A 17413-nucleotide genomic window follows, 5' to 3' on the forward strand; every position below is an offset into this window, starting at 1 on the left:
TCAAACCTGGAATCTGTGTTTGTCTGATCACAGGAACTCCTCAGGAGAATATTAGGGTAGAGAAAATATTTACCTACAAGTGTATTTTTCTGAATACATCCTTGCAAGGGAAAGTCTCATTTCCCAGAAAATTGTCACAAGCCCTCTCCTCCACCCTATCCCACTTCCTGTCTGATTCACAGAGCAAACTTTTGTCCACATGAACTTTGCCCACATTTCCTTCTCCATGATCACCGTTATCCTCTCCAAAGCAGAACTATTTTGTTGTTGTTGAAATTATTATCAGCCATAGCTTTGATTAGAGTAAGGAATCTCTTGTGTGGAAACTCCCTCCACCCGTTCAGACCAGTCAGTCTGTAAATTATAGTCTTGGAGCATTGAGAAATTAAGAGTCTTGCCCAGGGTCACCCAGCCAGCCTGTGTCAAAGGCAGAATTGGGACTGCCTGACTCAAAAGCTAAGCATTGAACAGCTATTCCAGACTGCAGTTGCATATCACTAGAAAATCTTTCCAGATGAATGATGAAGTTTAAAAAGACCCTAAGGGTGCATATGTGTCAATATTATTGTTGGGAAGTATTTTCCTCTCAATGCCTTGGCATTTATTCTTGTAAATCAAATTCTTTGACCTGAGTGTGAGCACTCACGTAATAACAGCTTTTAATTGAATTCTCGCTATGCTTCAATATCTCCAATTTTATACTATTTCTCCATCACCACTGGTGCTCACAATTTCAAGTTGTTGTTTCCCTATGAATGTGATTAATGAAGCAGTTATATATGACTGGAGCTTAACAGCAATTACTGGAGTATTCAGTGAGTCACCTGCTCTCTCTCCTTAATTACACGCAACCATTGACCAACACAGTTTGTTTTTTACTAAGTAATTTTTTTTTCTGGGACAGGGATATGTGTGGGGTGAGGGAAGAGAGAAGGATGTGAATATGTTTGCAAGGCAATTTGTTTTTATAACTTTGATAATATTCTAAAAAGAAACTCATTAGAAGCCTTGGTAAGGGGATAGGTATAAGATAGATATATGTTAGATAAGGGGATAGAGAAATAGACATTTTTTCCTAAATAAAAATATGTGTGATTGCCTTTATATTTATTAAATCAAGCATTAATCACATGATGATTTCCCCCTCAATTCCCTTATATGTATTTTGAATTTACTTCTCTGTGAATGGATTGCTTTTATCCGGTAGAATAAAAGCTCTCTGAGGGCAGGGTCAGATGACTTGTTTTTGTAACATCAACATCTAGCACAGTGCTTGACATATTCGTAGATATTTAGTAAATGCCTTATCTGTCCCAGGGAAATTTAAAAACCAAGGTAAAGAGAGGCAATCCTAGGCCCATACTTCACAACATATAGGCCATTTACTCCCCTAGTTCTGTTTTTTTATTTTAATTGGCCTGATCCATGTTACCATTTTGACATTCATCTACCTCCAGTCCTTTTGTATTTCTATGTCACCAAAAGGGGGCATGGAGACTCATGCTATCATGCAGACCCAATAATTTGAGAGACTGGAATAGCTAAGACACTTTCATATGGAAAATGTTGCCTCAACTACGGTCATCATGGTTTGGGAATAAAACATTTTCTTTCCACAAGCCCTAGGATGGAAGAGTGTAACTGAGTCAGTGGGGTGGGGGTGCCATGCTATATTTACAGGGAAATATGAGGCATGTTCCAGTTCCCCAGACACCTTGAAGTAGGTCATAGTTACCTGTGGGTAAGTCTTGTTTCTCTGCTGGGGAGAGGGCTTTGCTAGCTCCAGTTCCAGAGATCAATAGGAAAATAATGCTTTTTTCCCTCCACTTTACCCTTTTCAAAGTCTTCAGCTTCCTCTGTGATTTATGGGGAAAGCATTTAAAAAAACCAATTTGATGAAGCTTTGCCTTAGTGACTTTTTACTTTGATCTTCATAGAGACATAGATTTAGTGTTGGATAGAACCTTGGAGGTCATCTAGCCCAAGTGCCTTACTTTACAGATGAAGAAACTGAGTCCCTTTGAGGACTCAAGCAAGGAACAAAAGAGGTGGTATTTGAACTTAAGTCCTGACTCCGAATCCAGAGTGTCTTTTCTGCTGTAACATGCTGTTCCTTTATTACATTTATTTTTTATTTAAAAGTGGTTTTGAAAAAGGTTGATCATTGATTTTACACTCTACAGCTATACCCTCACATTGCGTTCTCAACCCCTCACCTCCATTTTTTAAGCTGGTACTATAGATGGCAAACACCAGGTAGTACAGCGGGACTGGAAGGATGTTGTACCTGAAGTTCAGAGACCTGGATTTGAATCCTGCCTCCAAACACTGACTAGAATCATGTGATAGGGTAAGGCACTTCACCTCAGTTTACTTGCTTACTTCTAGATGGCTGTGAGGAGAACGCTCCATGAAACTTTAAATGCTCCAAAAATTGGAATTGAATGAGTTTTGATTATTATCATCTGCTATGACTTATCATACCCTCAGCATAGAGCCTGGTACACAGTAAATATTTTTGACAAATGCTTCTTTAGTGGAACATTTCAACCAATCAACAAACATTTATTAAGCACCTACTATATGCCAAACACTATGATAGGTGTTTGGGATACAAATTTAAAAAAAAATAAGAGAACAATTCTTACTCTCAAGAAACTTCTATTCTAATGGGAGAGACAACAAGTTCACATGTAAGTATATAAAAATAAATATAAAGAGAATAAACACAAATAAATACAAAGTTATTAAATACAAGTGAGTTTGGGAGGGAGGACACGAGAAGTTAGGGTGGAGGGGGACTCAGGAAGGTGATGTAGAAGGTGATGCTTGAGGTGTGTGTCTAAGTGAGAGATTCTAGGAAGCTGAGATGATGAGGGAGAGCCTCATGGGGGATGATGTAGGGGGGGCAGGGTTGGCCAATCCAAAGGCACAGACACCAGAGAGATGGAGTGTCACATGTGAGAAACAGACATGACCAGTTTGACTGAACTGAAGAATGCTGGGGAAAGAATAAAGAATAATGAGACTGAAAAAATAAATGGGCTTTAATGTAATGGGCTTTAAAAGCTAAACAGAGGAGTTTACATTTTATCCTACAAGTAATAAAAAGCTACTGGAATTTCTTGACTAGGGAGTGACACAGTCAGATCAGAACTTATGGAAGATCACTTGGTCATTATGGAGAGGACAGACAGGAGTGGGGATAGACTTGAAGTAGGGAGACCAATTAGGAGACTATTGGAATAATTGAGAAGTGATAAGGTGATGAGAACAGATCAAATTCAAGAGATGTGCAGGCAGCAATGGGACGATCTGAAAATAGACTGGATATGTGAGGCGAAGAAGACAGAGGACATCTCCATCTCAGCATGTCCAGAATTTATTTGTACACACTTCCCACCCTGTTCAAGCTTTTCCTATGTCTGTTATGAACATGGGACACTGGAAGGGTGATAACATTTCAACCAAGACTGGCAAATTTTGAATAGAGTGAAGTGCAGGCGTGTGTGTGTGTGTGTGTGTGTGTGTGTGTAAATAATTTCTTTTTTTGACAGGTTGAGTTTGAAATGTCTATGGGACATCCAGATAGAAATATCTCATGGGCAGTTGGTGATGTAGGACTGAAGCTTGGGGAGAGAATAAGCCTGGATATATAGGTCTCTGAATGCTATGCATGAAGATGATCATTCATGGGATAGATGATTCATTAAAGTTGAGAAGATCACCAACAAAGAGAGAAGATAAGAGGGCCCAGGATACCATGCACTTGAATGGGATGGTTGACCTCTTTCTGGTTTCCATCTGTGGTATTTGAGATTCTACTGTTAACTCTCCTTTCTGCTGGTAGCTGTTCTGCACATAGCACTGACAGGTTCCAGGTTCATCTTTATTCTCTGGGGGCAGTACTGATGTCTTCAGGGTCATCAGAGGTGGCACATGTCAACTTGATGCCAACTGTCAGAATCCATTGGACATATGGATTGAATTCTGCCTTTTTTCTAACTGCTTTGCTGTTCTGCTGGCTCCTGTCTCCCAGTTTGGGTCCCAGAGATCCCTGAATGCTTAACTATTCTGGAGCCTCCTTGCTAGTACATTCTGGTCTTCTGACTTCTGGTCTATGACATGGTTGACTGCCCTGTGGCTTTCTGCTTAGAAAGCTGTAAGGCTTGAAGACTTTCTGAGCTGTAAGACTTTAAGCCCTGTACTTAGCTTGCCCAAGCTTATCTGGCTGGTCCCCCTTCTCAGTACCCATAGTCTTCTAGGTATCCTCTCCTGCCAGCCTAAACTGGTCTCTATTTCTAAACTATTGTTTGATGTGACACTTTTCCTTTTATCTTTTCTAGAGTACGTGTGAGAATCGAGTTATTTTTCTCCCATTTATTCCATTGTGACCGGAAGCCTGATAATATGATCTTAAGGGAGCCTGACAAATGTGGAAAGTGTCGGGTAAGAAATAACACAGAAATAACACTAAGGAATTCTAAGAACCCCCCTCCCCCCAATTAAAGAGTTTACTATAATAGAAGATCATAGAATCATAGCTGAAAGGCACTGTAGAGGTCACCTATACTATCTTTTTCCTTTTTACAGAAAAGGAAACTGAGTTCTAGAGAGGTTAAGAAATTTGCCCAGTCACATAAATCAGATGTGACAAAATGAGGATATGAACTCAGGTTCTCTGACTCAAAGTTTAGCCCCTTTCCCACCCCTTGGGGTGTGTAGTAAGGGAAAGAACGGATGAGGGTAGTGATAGGCAGGGAAAATATGATAGGTAGGAAAAGGGTTTCTAAATCAAATGTGATAAATTCAATCCAACACTTTTCAGGAGTATTGGGTTGTCAGAGGTATGAGCAAAATTTGTGCAACTTTAGCCTTGAAAGATGGCTGGCGGTGAGAAAGCTAGAAGTCTAGTTAAGAAAAAGTCATACTAGATCTGTTATGACATGACCATGGTTTGTTTACTGGAGAGTGGAGGCCTTGAAAGGGCAGTAGGATTAGGCAAGAAGAAAATGCCAGTAGGACAAGTGTCAGACATTGTCTCTTAGATGACTCTGTGGTGACAAAGAAGGTAGTTAATGGAGAGAGCTCCCAAAAGCTCAGTTCTGATGCTATGAAGTTCTGAGCATTGTCTAATCAAACAGCTAACTTTGACCTTCTTTTCAGTGGCATCTCTTGATGATCGCTATTGTTTAATTGACCTCCTGCCCAGCCACCACAACTACTTCAGTAGATATTGTCTCCATAGTAATTAATCAATAAACCTTTATTAAGTGCCTACTATGTGTCAGGTACTGTGCACTGGGGGTAGGTACAAAAAAAAGGCAAAAGACAGACCCCACTTGCAGTCTAAAGGGGTTGACAATGAATTCAAATATGTATGAAGCAAACTACCATATAGCAGACCTTGCCAAAGGTCACAGAAGAAGGTCAATGGGTCAAAGTTCACAAGATGCCAAGGTAAAGATGCAAAGATGTATATTCACAGAGTGACTCTATCTAAGTGGAGAGGCTGAGGAGCCTGCTCTGAGGAGAATTAGAATGCCTTGGGGAGGCCTTGGGGCATGTGTAGATATTCTGTAAAGGATTCTGATCTGCTAACTACATGAAGAGGAGCTGGTTCATGACCACTTGGTCCTGGAGCTAGAATTTGAGGGCTCTTCAATAAGCCTTAGGTGGCTGCCTCATCCATGCTTGGCTCTTAGCTTGGCCCCTTTACTGTGAGTTTCTGGTGAAAGACACTGTGCAAGTGGAGAGGCCATGGGAAATGGAAAGTCCTTGACCTCTGTTTTTTTGTTGTTTTTTCTGTTCTAGGTGAGGTAATCGCAGACTCTATCAAATTTTGAGAGGTCAGGAGAGGGGACTCCAGGATTCCCAGTTTCCTGGGATCCCAGCTTCCTGATATCCATGTTGCTGAGTTTATCAACCAATTGAAAAGGACTGGTCTTAGCCATGTGGTTGGCAGACTAGATAGAGAGAGTTACAGAATGTCTGTTCAAGGCACTTGTGTTTCATATCATCAGGACTTCCCCCAAAGCAGTCTTCTCAGCCTCTTCACATAGAGAGACACAACCAGAGGCGCTCTGTACTCTGCACATGTGCCAATCCCTGATACAAAAGAAAGGAAACACAAGAAAGATAAGCAAGGTAGTCAGCTTTCCTCCTCCCCTTCCTCCCTTCTCCCCCACCCACTTCTCCCGGCTAGCCTGCTTAAGTCTTCTGGCACCTGGGACCAGCCACCATGTGGCTGGATAACCTTGACACCAGGCTACAGAAAGGACCTTGTCCTTCCTTACCTATTGCTGTTATCACATCTTGCTGCTTAGAGAGCCTCAGGTAGAAAGTCATTTGGAAACTGCCTTCTCTTTAAAAAGTTCTCTGAGTCCTCAGATCTTCCAGACTCTAAGCCAATCTGGGAACTCTCAGCAATTAGTTATTTATGTACTCCAAAATTTCCGTGTGATTGTTAGGAGCAGCTCTCTGTTCGTGCTCCAAGAAATGACCATGGGGAGCATGAGTGGGGAGGAGGCTGGGGGCTGGGAGAGTATTCCATGCTTGGGGGAAAGGGAAGGAGATCCATTGCCTGTCAGAAGGCTGAAGCATTCTGGTGTTCTGTCTCCCACATTCCTGGCAAATTTTCTATTTTAGCCAGCAGTACTCCACCCACCCCTTCATCACGATTGGAGAGCTGGATTTAGAAATAGTGGAAGCCCCTAAATAGGGAATCGACATTATTGCACAAGGGAAAAGAGCTGGCTGGGAGAGAATGTTTGCTTGCCATTCTCTCTAAGAGCAAAGACATCCCATCCCAGGTCTGCAGGAAGAGTGCAGCTTCTCTTGTAATTACATGTATGTTTGGGTTACTTAATGTAGTTGCTTTGAGTGAAATCGTGTGGCTCAGGGTTGGTAAGGATGCTAATGAAGTTATACAGTGGGAGAAGATTATGCTCTGCAGCATGGAAAATAAACATCTCCGGCTTTGCCTCAATGTTTATCTTCAATAAATACTTCAGCTTTGCCTCCGTAATTATCTCCCCACTGCAAACTGTTATCCAGTCACAACGGGTAATTCCATTAACACTACTGCTTAAATACATCCTCTTGGTGCTGAAGAGATCACTTGCAGTTGGGTAAACCTTCAGGGTCTCATGTAATTTTGAAATTAAAAAGAGAAAGTAAATTACTCATACATACCTATATGTGTGTAATATATATATACACATACACACATGTGTATATACATATACATATATACACAGAACCAGAGAGAAAAAGAGAAACAGAGATAGGGAGAGAGACAAAGAGAGAGAGAATGGTATTGTTCAATTGCTTTAGTTGCATCCGACTCATGGTGTACCCATTTGGAGTTTCCTTGGCAAACATACTCGAGTGGTTTGCCATTTCCTTCTTCAGTTCATTTTACAGTTAAGGAAACTGAGGCAAATAAGGTTAAGTGATTTGTCTAGGGTCATACTCAGCAAAGATCTATGTATAATATATATTTGCTAAATAGTTCACTGAATAATTTTTGCAGAGATAAATGAGGAATTAAATAACAGCCCAAGAGACTAAGGAAGAAATCCTATCAAGCACCATGTGTAGCAGTTCTGCATGAGTTGCATTAGTCCTGTAGATACAGGTGGGAGGGTTAATGTTGTTGGGCTCTAATGAGCTGATTTCAAGCGGACTGGGATCTCATAAATAGGTAAGGGTTGGTTTTCTCATCTTTGTAGGGAAAATGCATAAGTTTCGTGACTGCTGCTCACTTGGAAATATAGTATGTGCATTCTGTCACCAATTAAATCAGCATCAGGATATAAGAATTTGGACAGTAAAAATCAGTTTCCTCCACCAGAGTCCTATTCCAAGCTTTCATTGTAGTCTGGTGGTGAGACTGGGTTCTTGAATCCTAGACTAGCAGAGGGCAAGCTCTGGTGGATCCTTCCAAGCTGAAAAGGTTTGCTATGTAGTAGTGATGGTGGACCTTGTGCAAACTCATCAACGGAAGGTTGACCAGAGATGAAAGGTTTTTTTTTTTCTTTTCTCCACAACTGAGGTATGATTGTGTTCCAATCTGAGTGGAAACAGTACCTAAGTGAATAAAATCATTAATCTCTGGAAATTTCTGGCATAAAAATCAACTTAGAAATCATCTTGAGATCAGTAGTCAGAAGAGGGGAAAAATGCATATTCAACTCTGTAAATGTAGGTAGGGTGGTTTCCTCCCTTTGAAAGATGTTTCTCAGCACTTGAAGTAAAGACAAATTACTAAATGTAACCTGTGGCTCAAAGTACATTTGCATTCTTTTGTAGTGGAGACTCAGCACTCTACCTTTGCATGGTTTGGGGCAGAATTGGTAAGAAATTGAGGGAGGAGGGATTCTGATCTTCTGGCTTACAGCTTTAAGAAAGAGGTGCCTTGGTTCTTGACTGCTTTCAGATTACGGAAGGCAGAGAAAGACTAAGGAAAGAAGCTGACATTTAGAGGAGCTGGTATCTCCATCATGTCCCTATCTCTAGATTACTAGTCTAGAAACTGTGGGGAATTTCCCCTTAGGTGAAGTATAGGACTCTTAATTGTTTGAGCTGAGATCTCTCCCTCTCCATAAAGGAGCTTATTCACTCCATGTATTGTATGGTATATTTTCCTCTATGTAACCTCTCTCACTTCTTCTTGCTGTCATCATAGATAAATGGATTAATTTGCTATTCACCACCTGTGTTCTTTGTGGAATGGGTGTTTGGTATAGGAAGGGAGTGAGGCCTTTGATATATAGTTTGGGTAACTCCCCTGCTTGAATACAGCAATTGGAGCTCATCTTGATCCTAGAAATTATTTTCCTTAGGCTAACAATATTTAAGGGGGCTGAGAGATATAATTCTATCCTGGTATCTTCCTTTTAGAGAGAGCTGAGTACTTTGCCTCTGCTGCCTGCTTCACTTTCTGGAAGAATTAAAGGGTGGGTGGAGGAGACTCAAGAAAAATCTATTTTTGTTTGCTGAGATGCATCTACATAACCTACATGAACAACATGTATCACCAACCTCTTATTATTTGTGGTTTCACAGAATCATGGACTTAGAGCTAGAAAGGACTTCTGGGGGTTATTGAATCGAATTCTCCCAATTTACAGATAAGGTGATTAAGATTCAGAAGGGTTAAGTGCCATCCAGGGGGACACAGCATCTGAGAAGGGAAATGAGAGAGGGATTCAATAGGGATTTGTATAGTGCCTACTATGTGCCAGGCACTGTGTTAATGCTTTTTTTTTTTTTTTTTACAAATATTATCTCATTTGATCCCTACAATAACCTTGTGAGATAGGCGCTGTTATTACCCACATAGGTAAGGAAACTGAGGCAAGAAAAAGTTAAGGGACTTGCCCAGGATTATATAGCTAGTATGTCTGGGGCTAGATTAGTTTTCAGGTCTTCTTGACTTAAAGTTTAGTGCTCCTCACTGTCTCAAGAAGTGAGAAGTGTCCTTCCTATCCCTTGACCATTAATTTATTAGGGAATTGTACAATTCCCTACTGGGCCTGAAGTCAGAAACACCTGAGTCCAACTCTGGTCTCAGATACTTATCAACTGTATGATACTGGGTGAGTCTATTTCTGTCTCTGTCTCTATATATCCATATCTAGATATGTATATGTGTATATATGTATGTATATATACACACATATATGAATTTGTTTCCCATATATTTTTGGATATCAGACCTTAACAGAGAATTTTACCACAAAGATCATTTCTCAGTTAACTGTTTCACTTCTAATATTAACTACACTCCTTTTGTTAGTGTAAATGACTTCCAATTTTATATAATCAAAATTTTTCATTTGATCTCTTTGATCTACTCTATCCTTTGTCTGGTGAAGTTCTTTCTCTATCCATAGTTAAGAAAGATATTTCCTTCCCTGCTCTTCTCAATTATTTATAGTGTGATATTTTATATCTAGATTATATTTCCATTTGAATATTATTGTGGTGTATGGCAAGATATGTTTATTTCAATCTATTTTCTATCAGGTTTTTCTCTAGTTTTCCCAGTAGTTTATGTTGCTGCTGTTGAAGAGTAATTCCTTATCCTACTAGTTGGAGCCTTTGGGTTTATTGTACACAATGCCACTACATTAATTTGATTCTGGATAATCTATAAATAATCTCTTTTACAGACCAATTTTTCCGTTCAAAAATTTTTTTTAACCACCATCAAATAGTTTTGATGAAGGTTGCTTTGTAGTACAGTTTGAGAAGTAGTGTTTCTAGGCCCTATTTCATCTCACATTTTTGTATTATTTCACTTGAGGTTCTTAACTTTTCCTATTCCAGATGTATATTTTTTTCTCTTTCTAAAAAATTTTAATTACTTTGTTTTCAGTTTTCAGCAATCACTTCCATACTTCTTAAATTTTCTCCCTTTCTCTCTCCTTGATACGGCATGCAGTCTTATATGGGTTCTACACATATATTCTTATTAAGCGTATTTTCACATTGGTCATGTTACTAGAAGAATTCAAACACATGGGAGAAACCAGGAGAAAACCCAAAACATAACAAAACAGAGAATACTCTGCTTCATTCTGTGTTCTGATTCCATAGTTCTTTCTCTGAATGTGGATGGCATTTTGCCCCAAGAGTTCTTTGGGAATGTTTTAGGTCCTTGCATTGCTGTGAAGGGCTTAGTCTATCAGAAACAGTCCTCACACACTGTGGCTGTTACTGTGTATAATGTTCTCCTGGTTCTGCTCATGTCACTCAGCATCAGTTCATATAAGTCTTTCTAGGTTTTTCTGAAGTCTGCTTGTTCATCATTTCTTACAGCACAACAGTATTCCTTTACATTCACATACCACAACTTGTTCAGCCATTCCCCAACTGATGGGCATTACCTCCATTTTCCAGTTCTTGGCCACCACAATAAGAGTTGCTATAAATATTTTTGTACATGTGGGACCTTTTCCCATTTTTATGATTTCTTTGGGATCCCACCCTAGAAGCAATATTGCTAGGTTCCAGATATATTTTTAAAATTATTTTTTCTAGACCTATAAAGTAACGCTTTGGTAGTTTGATTGGTATGGCATATCATAAGTACATTAATTTAGGTATAAAAATAGTAATACCTACTATTTTTATTTACATTGCCCAATCAATGAGTAACATATTTACAATGATTTTATATGCCTTTATTTTTATAATGGGCGCTCTGTAGTTTTATTCACATAACTCCTCCAAAGTGTCCTTGTAGGTGAACTCTAAAATATTTTATATATTCAGTAGTTATTTAAAATGGAATTTCTCTTTCTATCTCTTCCTGATTAAAATTTTGTTAGACCTATATAGAAAGTTGATCGTTTGTGTGGGTTTCTTTTATACCGTTAGATTGTAAGCTCCTTGGTAGCAGGGACTATATTTTGTTTCTTTTTCTATCTCCAGTGCTTAGAATAATGCCTGGCACTGGCACTTAGTAAACATTGATTGACCGATTGATATCGTACTATCTTGTTCAAATTGCTAATTATTTTTATTAGTTTGAGTTGAATCTCTAGCCTTCTTTAAGTAAACCATATTTTTGGTTTTGGTCAGCCATGTCTGACCCTTTGTGACCCCATTTGGGGTTTTCTTGCCTAAGATACTGGAGTGGTTTGCCACTTACTTCTCCAGCTCATTTAACAGATGAAGAAGCTGAAGCAAACAGGATTAAGTGATTTGTCCAGAGTCCCAGAGTTAGTAAGTGTCTGAGGACAGATCTGAACTCAAAATGATGTCTTCCTGTCTCCAGACTCTTATCTACCGTACCTCCCTACTAGACCATCTTATTATCATCTACAGAGCCAAGAATTTTATTTCCTCTTTGCCTGTGCTTATTCCCTTAGTTTATTTTTCTTGTCTGTTATAGCTAGTATTTCTAGAACTATATCAAATAAGAATCATGATAATGGACATTTTTGCTTTATTTTCATTCTTATTGGAGAAGCATCTAGCCTTTCCCCATAAATGCAAGGAAAAGCCCATTTATTCTTATACTTTTCATAACAGAAATGGATATTGGATTTTGCGCAAGCTTTTCCTGCATTTCTTGACATAATCACCGGGTTTTAATTGTTTTTGTTATCATTATTTATGACATTTGTTATTATCCTAGCATTGAATCAATCCTACATTCCTGGTATAATTCCAATGAGGTCATAGTGTATAATTGTTTAATATATTGCTGAAACTTTTTTGATAATTTTTTTCAGGAACCTTGTTTCAGTACTCATTAGGGATATTGGTCTATATTTTTCTTACTTTGCTTTGTCTCTCCTTGGTTTAGGAATTGACTATAATTTTATCACAGAAAAAATTGATAGAATCCATTCCTTTTCCATCTTTGAAAACAATTTATCTAATACTATAATTAATTGATCTTTGAATATTTGATCAAATTAACTTGCAAATCCATCTGATGCTGGGGTTTTTTTCCCTTTGGGAGTTCATTTGTGGCTTATAAATTCCTTTTGCTGAGACTGGGTTATTTAAATGTTCTATTTCTTGTTCTGGTTATCTGTAAATTTTCCATTTTTGTAAATATTTCTCCATATATTTATTATCAGTTTTTTTGACATATAATTAGGCAAAATGGCTTGTCATAATTGCTTTAATTTCCTCTTTTTTTTTAATTATTTTTTTTCCAATTTTGATGTTAATTTGGTTTTTCTTCCTATAAATTCCCATTAGCATTGTCTGTGGTGCCTTTAAACATAAAATAGATTCCCCTTTTGATCATTTCTATATTACTTTGTTTGAGGTCATGATTGCTATCCCTGCTTTTTTTAGTTTACCTAAAGTAGAGTAAATTCTGCTCCAGTCCCTCATTTTACTTCTATGTGAATGTTTGTTTCCGGTGTGTTCCTTCTAAATAATGTATTTTTGGATTCTATTTTTCTAATCCATTTACTATCATCTTCCATTATATGGCCAACTTCATGTTCATTGGTATGATTGCTAATTTCCTACTATCATATCGTTATACTTTTTTCTCTTCCCACTCAATCTTTTCAAAGAAAAATGTAATAAGAGAGAGAAAAATTCACACTGGCTACTTACAACTAAAGCATTTTCCTTCCACTCTAATTCCCCTGCTCTTTTCATCTAGCCCGTACCCCAATCACTGATATTTATATTTTCTTCCTTTCTTTCTTAATGCTCTCCTTTATGATCCACTATCCAAAGCTGAAGTGTCTTTTCCATGAGTCTTCTCCCTTCTCCTACTGTTGAGTCTAATGAGTTTATATACCAAGCTCTTTGTATGTTTACGTTATGTGTTCAACTATCCCTTGATTGTATGAGATAAGAGTCCAAGTTATGTGATCCTAACTTTACCCTATTCCATCCTCCATGTTTGTATACTCTTCTTGAATATTCCAGTTATGAGAAATTGTAAATTCTTCTTCCTTCATTTCTTCCCTAGGGTGTTACTTTTTCCTTTTTTTTCTCTTTCTTCTCATAAGACCTTAGAAACAAAAAACCCGTACCCCTACCACCCATAAGGACCTGTGTCTGTCTTATTTTATTCTCTCTATGGCCCCTGAAAATATTAGGGATCTGAAGAGATACTTAGCATTTCTCCCTCTGGCTGCTTATCAAAAGTAAATTCCCCAAGGGGGCTCGTGAGCTATAGTTTTATTAGTGAGTACCCCAAAAGTATCTTTAAAACAGGGCAATCATTCTCAGGGGATCCAACCTGGAAATATAAGTTGGTAGAATTGATAGCTATCTTGGAGAGAATGCTATATTAGAAAATGACAAGTTTTTTTGGTTAAAGTTGGCGTTATCTATCCATTAACCATTATCTGAAGGTTGACTATTTAGTTTATCAATATCCAGATTCTTATTTTGTCTACTGGTTTCAATATTTATTAGAAACTCACCCAGAGGATTTCAGAAGGTAAACTCAAATTGGTATATTTTCCTTATCATTTAATGATTCTGAGGGGAAAAAATGTAAAGGAGGGGTATGAAGACACAGATTAAAATTGTTTGGTGGTTAGCTAAATTTTAATCATTTCTATTTTTTTCATCTCCTCTTCTAGTTATGCATAACATAGGGCTGACTGAAGTATGTTAAGATACGAACCCCTGTGAACTGCAAGTTTTGGAATGAAGATTTGTGAGCTCTCTAAAGAAGTCTTCTTAAATGAAATAAGGTTTCCCGACTGGGAAGCATGCCTGTGATTGAGCTCAGTGCCAGACTGTTGCTATATAGTCTGTCTAGAGGAATTCAGCACAGAAATATATCTGGTGCTTATAAATCTCTAAACCTACACACTATCTCAGCATTGCCTTCTGCTTAATGACAGGATGAACCCATCTGAAAAAGTTGTCCATTTGAGGCAGAGATGGGGGCTGTGAGCAGTCTGGATCTCAGTCTTAAAGAAACACTGCTCTTGAGAGCGTAGATCATAAAAAAAAGAGAAAAAGAAATAATAAATCAAAGACTTTTTGAAGTTGACTAGAGAGAGATTTCCTACTTGATCAGGTACAGTCTCATTCATCTTATATGGATTCCTTCCCAACTTTCTTTTCAAAATTCAAAGAAGAATTGTAATCAACACTTTCCTACTTTGAAAGCTGGAAGGGACTTTCATCTTGATCAATTCCCTCATTCTACAGATGAAGAAAATGAGACCCAGGGAAGTTAAATGACTTGTCCAAGGTCACACAGGTAGAGCAGGGCTGGGATTAAAACCCATATTGTCCGAATCTTTGTCGATCCCTCTTTCAAAGGTACCATTTTGCCAGTCATAGATAAGTAATTGATTAAGAACTCTAGGACCCACTTTGCCAAGGCAGCATGGGACCAGAACAAATATATCTCCCTAAAACAATCCTTGAACCTAGTCTATTCAAATTATTGAAAGTATTGTTTTAAATATCTTAGATGGATTTTTTTCTTTTAAACTGAGCGCTCAATGACATGTTTATGGGGGCAGCTAGGTGGTGCAGTGGATGGAGCACAAGTGCAGGACTCAGGAGGACCTGAGCTCAAATCTCACCTCAGACACTTGACCCTCACTAGCTGTGGGACCTTGGGCAAGTCACTTAACCCTACCTGCCTCATCCTGGGTCATCTCCAGTCATCCTGATGAATATCTGGTTACTGGATTCAGATAGCTCTGGAGAAATGACGCTGGTGACCTGCACAGCCCTCCCTCACTCAAAACAAAGTCAAGTTCAAGTCATGTCAGTTTCTCTGATGGCATGGTCTTCTTCCGGCAAGGAATGATAAACACACACATACCCACATCCAAAATTCCTCCAGTCCTTATCACATTTGTGAGAGTCCTAGTAATGTTTCAATCCCAGTTCAGCGAATGCCAGAAGTCCAAGAAAAGAAAATGTTGGCACTGTATTTCCATTTTTATTAGAATTCAACTTCACAGACTAATTCTTTTTATTCTAAATCTTTTTTTCAAAGTTCCAGATCTCTGGGGCCTGGGCTAATTTGCATGGATGACTTAAGTGGAAGAGTCAAGATATCACTAAGGTACCTTTCTCCAACTTGGCCAAGTCGCATAATTAACTCTGAAACATTCAATCTGGTGTTATGAGAGTAGTCTCATTTATCTGGTTTAATGCCTCATCTGTCCCTATGCAGTAGACTGGTTCCCTCCAATAAAACATATGATTTGACATATGGTTCTTCATACTCACAAAATGAGCCCAAACTTGAAAGGATTCCACACTATAACCACCTTTCATTATTTTAAAAGTATTACCTCATCATTCTGATGAATTTGCTTGGTGTGTGTGTGTGTGTGTGTGTGTGTGTGTGTGTGTGTGTGTTTGCAGTAGCCCCCAAAGAAGAGATGAAGAAGGAGGGGATAGTGAAAACATTAATTTTCTCTGGTGATGAGTTCACATCTGTTTAGAAGGGCAACATGGCAAATCTTATGAAATCGTCTAGAATAGTGTCTCTTCCTCCATGCCAAATAAGCCCCAAAGCACATAAAGAAATCATTGAAAGACCCTGGAGCCATGCCAAGAGGACCTGGCTAATGTTTCACCTAATCTCTCTCTGTGTCTCTCCTCCTCTGGCCCTACCCTCTGACATGGGCTTCAAGGCTTCTTCAGGCCCCTCCTTCATGACCATTGCACTGCCAGCTAAAGAGCGAGTCTGGGGCCACAAGCAGAAAACTGAAGATCAGGAAGGGTTGAGGTTAGGTGGGGGAAGGGTGGAGTTAAGGGTACACTGTCAGCAGGCTGGGGCTTACTTTCTACCAAACAGATTAAGTGAATTTTCCCAGTGAAGTCCAATGGGGTAGGCAGGGCTTAAATCACAGTGGCCAAGAATGTTGGCTCTGGTGGAAACTTCTCAGTGGCACTCACTGTATAACCTTGGGTAAGTCACTTACCCTCCTACACAAGGCCTCGGTTTCCTTGCCTGTAAGATGAAGAGTTTGGACAAGATAATTTCGGAGGTTCCTTCCAGTCCTAGATCTATGATCCTCTCCTTCCTGAGAGACACATCCTCTGGTCTGGGAAAGGCCCAAGATGAGTGTGGTGATGTTTAAGAATCCCTCGAACTAGAGTGGGAGGTATAGAAAGATTGACAGAGGGATGTACCTGGCCTGGAAACGAAAGTCAAAAAAATGTTTCTAAATACCATTTTTGTTTCTTTTCGTCTCAAGTTGATCATGTACACGGCCAACTCTGGGACCTCAGGAGCATAGGACTGAGTTGGGGAGATTGTTTTGCTACTTTTAAAAGGTGGGGGAGGGACACAAAAAGCCTCCCAGAGCACTAAAATTCCATTTAAACAATTACCATATTTATCATTGAAATCAGTCATCATGAGTTATATCTTTATTCCTCTCCAGCTGAATTTTGTTTTCCTAGTTTTGGTGTTTAAGAACAAAAAGGAGTTTTCTGCTGACCATATAGGAATTTGGACCCGCAAGATGTCCCTGGTGTTAATTATTGATTCCTTTGGCTGGTCCAGCTCAGGTGAAGCTTTTAGGACTGACCTTTAACCCCATATGCACTTCTTACAGAGCTGGTTGCTTTATAATGTCTATCAGGATACAGCTAGTTCTGAAGGGCACTGAGTGAGGTCTTTGAATCTGGCATTCCTGACTGCTGGAAAAAGGCAAACGCATTGTAATTCTGTACAAGTTACAGATCCAAACAACTTTCAATTTTACTTTTAAAAAATCATTTTAAAAGTGATAGTAGCAATAATAATAACTAAAATTGCACACTGCTTTAAGGTTTGCAATTATTATCTCATTTTATCCTCACAACAATCCCAGGAAGTAAGGTGCTATTATTATTTCCACTTTACAGATGAGGAAACTGAGGCAGAGATTAAGTGATTTGCCCAGGGTCACACAGTTCATTAAGTGTCTGAGGCCAGATTTGAACT

Source organism: Notamacropus eugenii, chromosome 6 (assembly GCF_028372415.1).
Source record: "Notamacropus eugenii isolate mMacEug1 chromosome 6, mMacEug1.pri_v2, whole genome shotgun sequence".
In the NCBI taxonomy this organism is placed as follows: Eukaryota; Metazoa; Chordata; class Mammalia; order Diprotodontia; family Macropodidae; genus Notamacropus; species Notamacropus eugenii.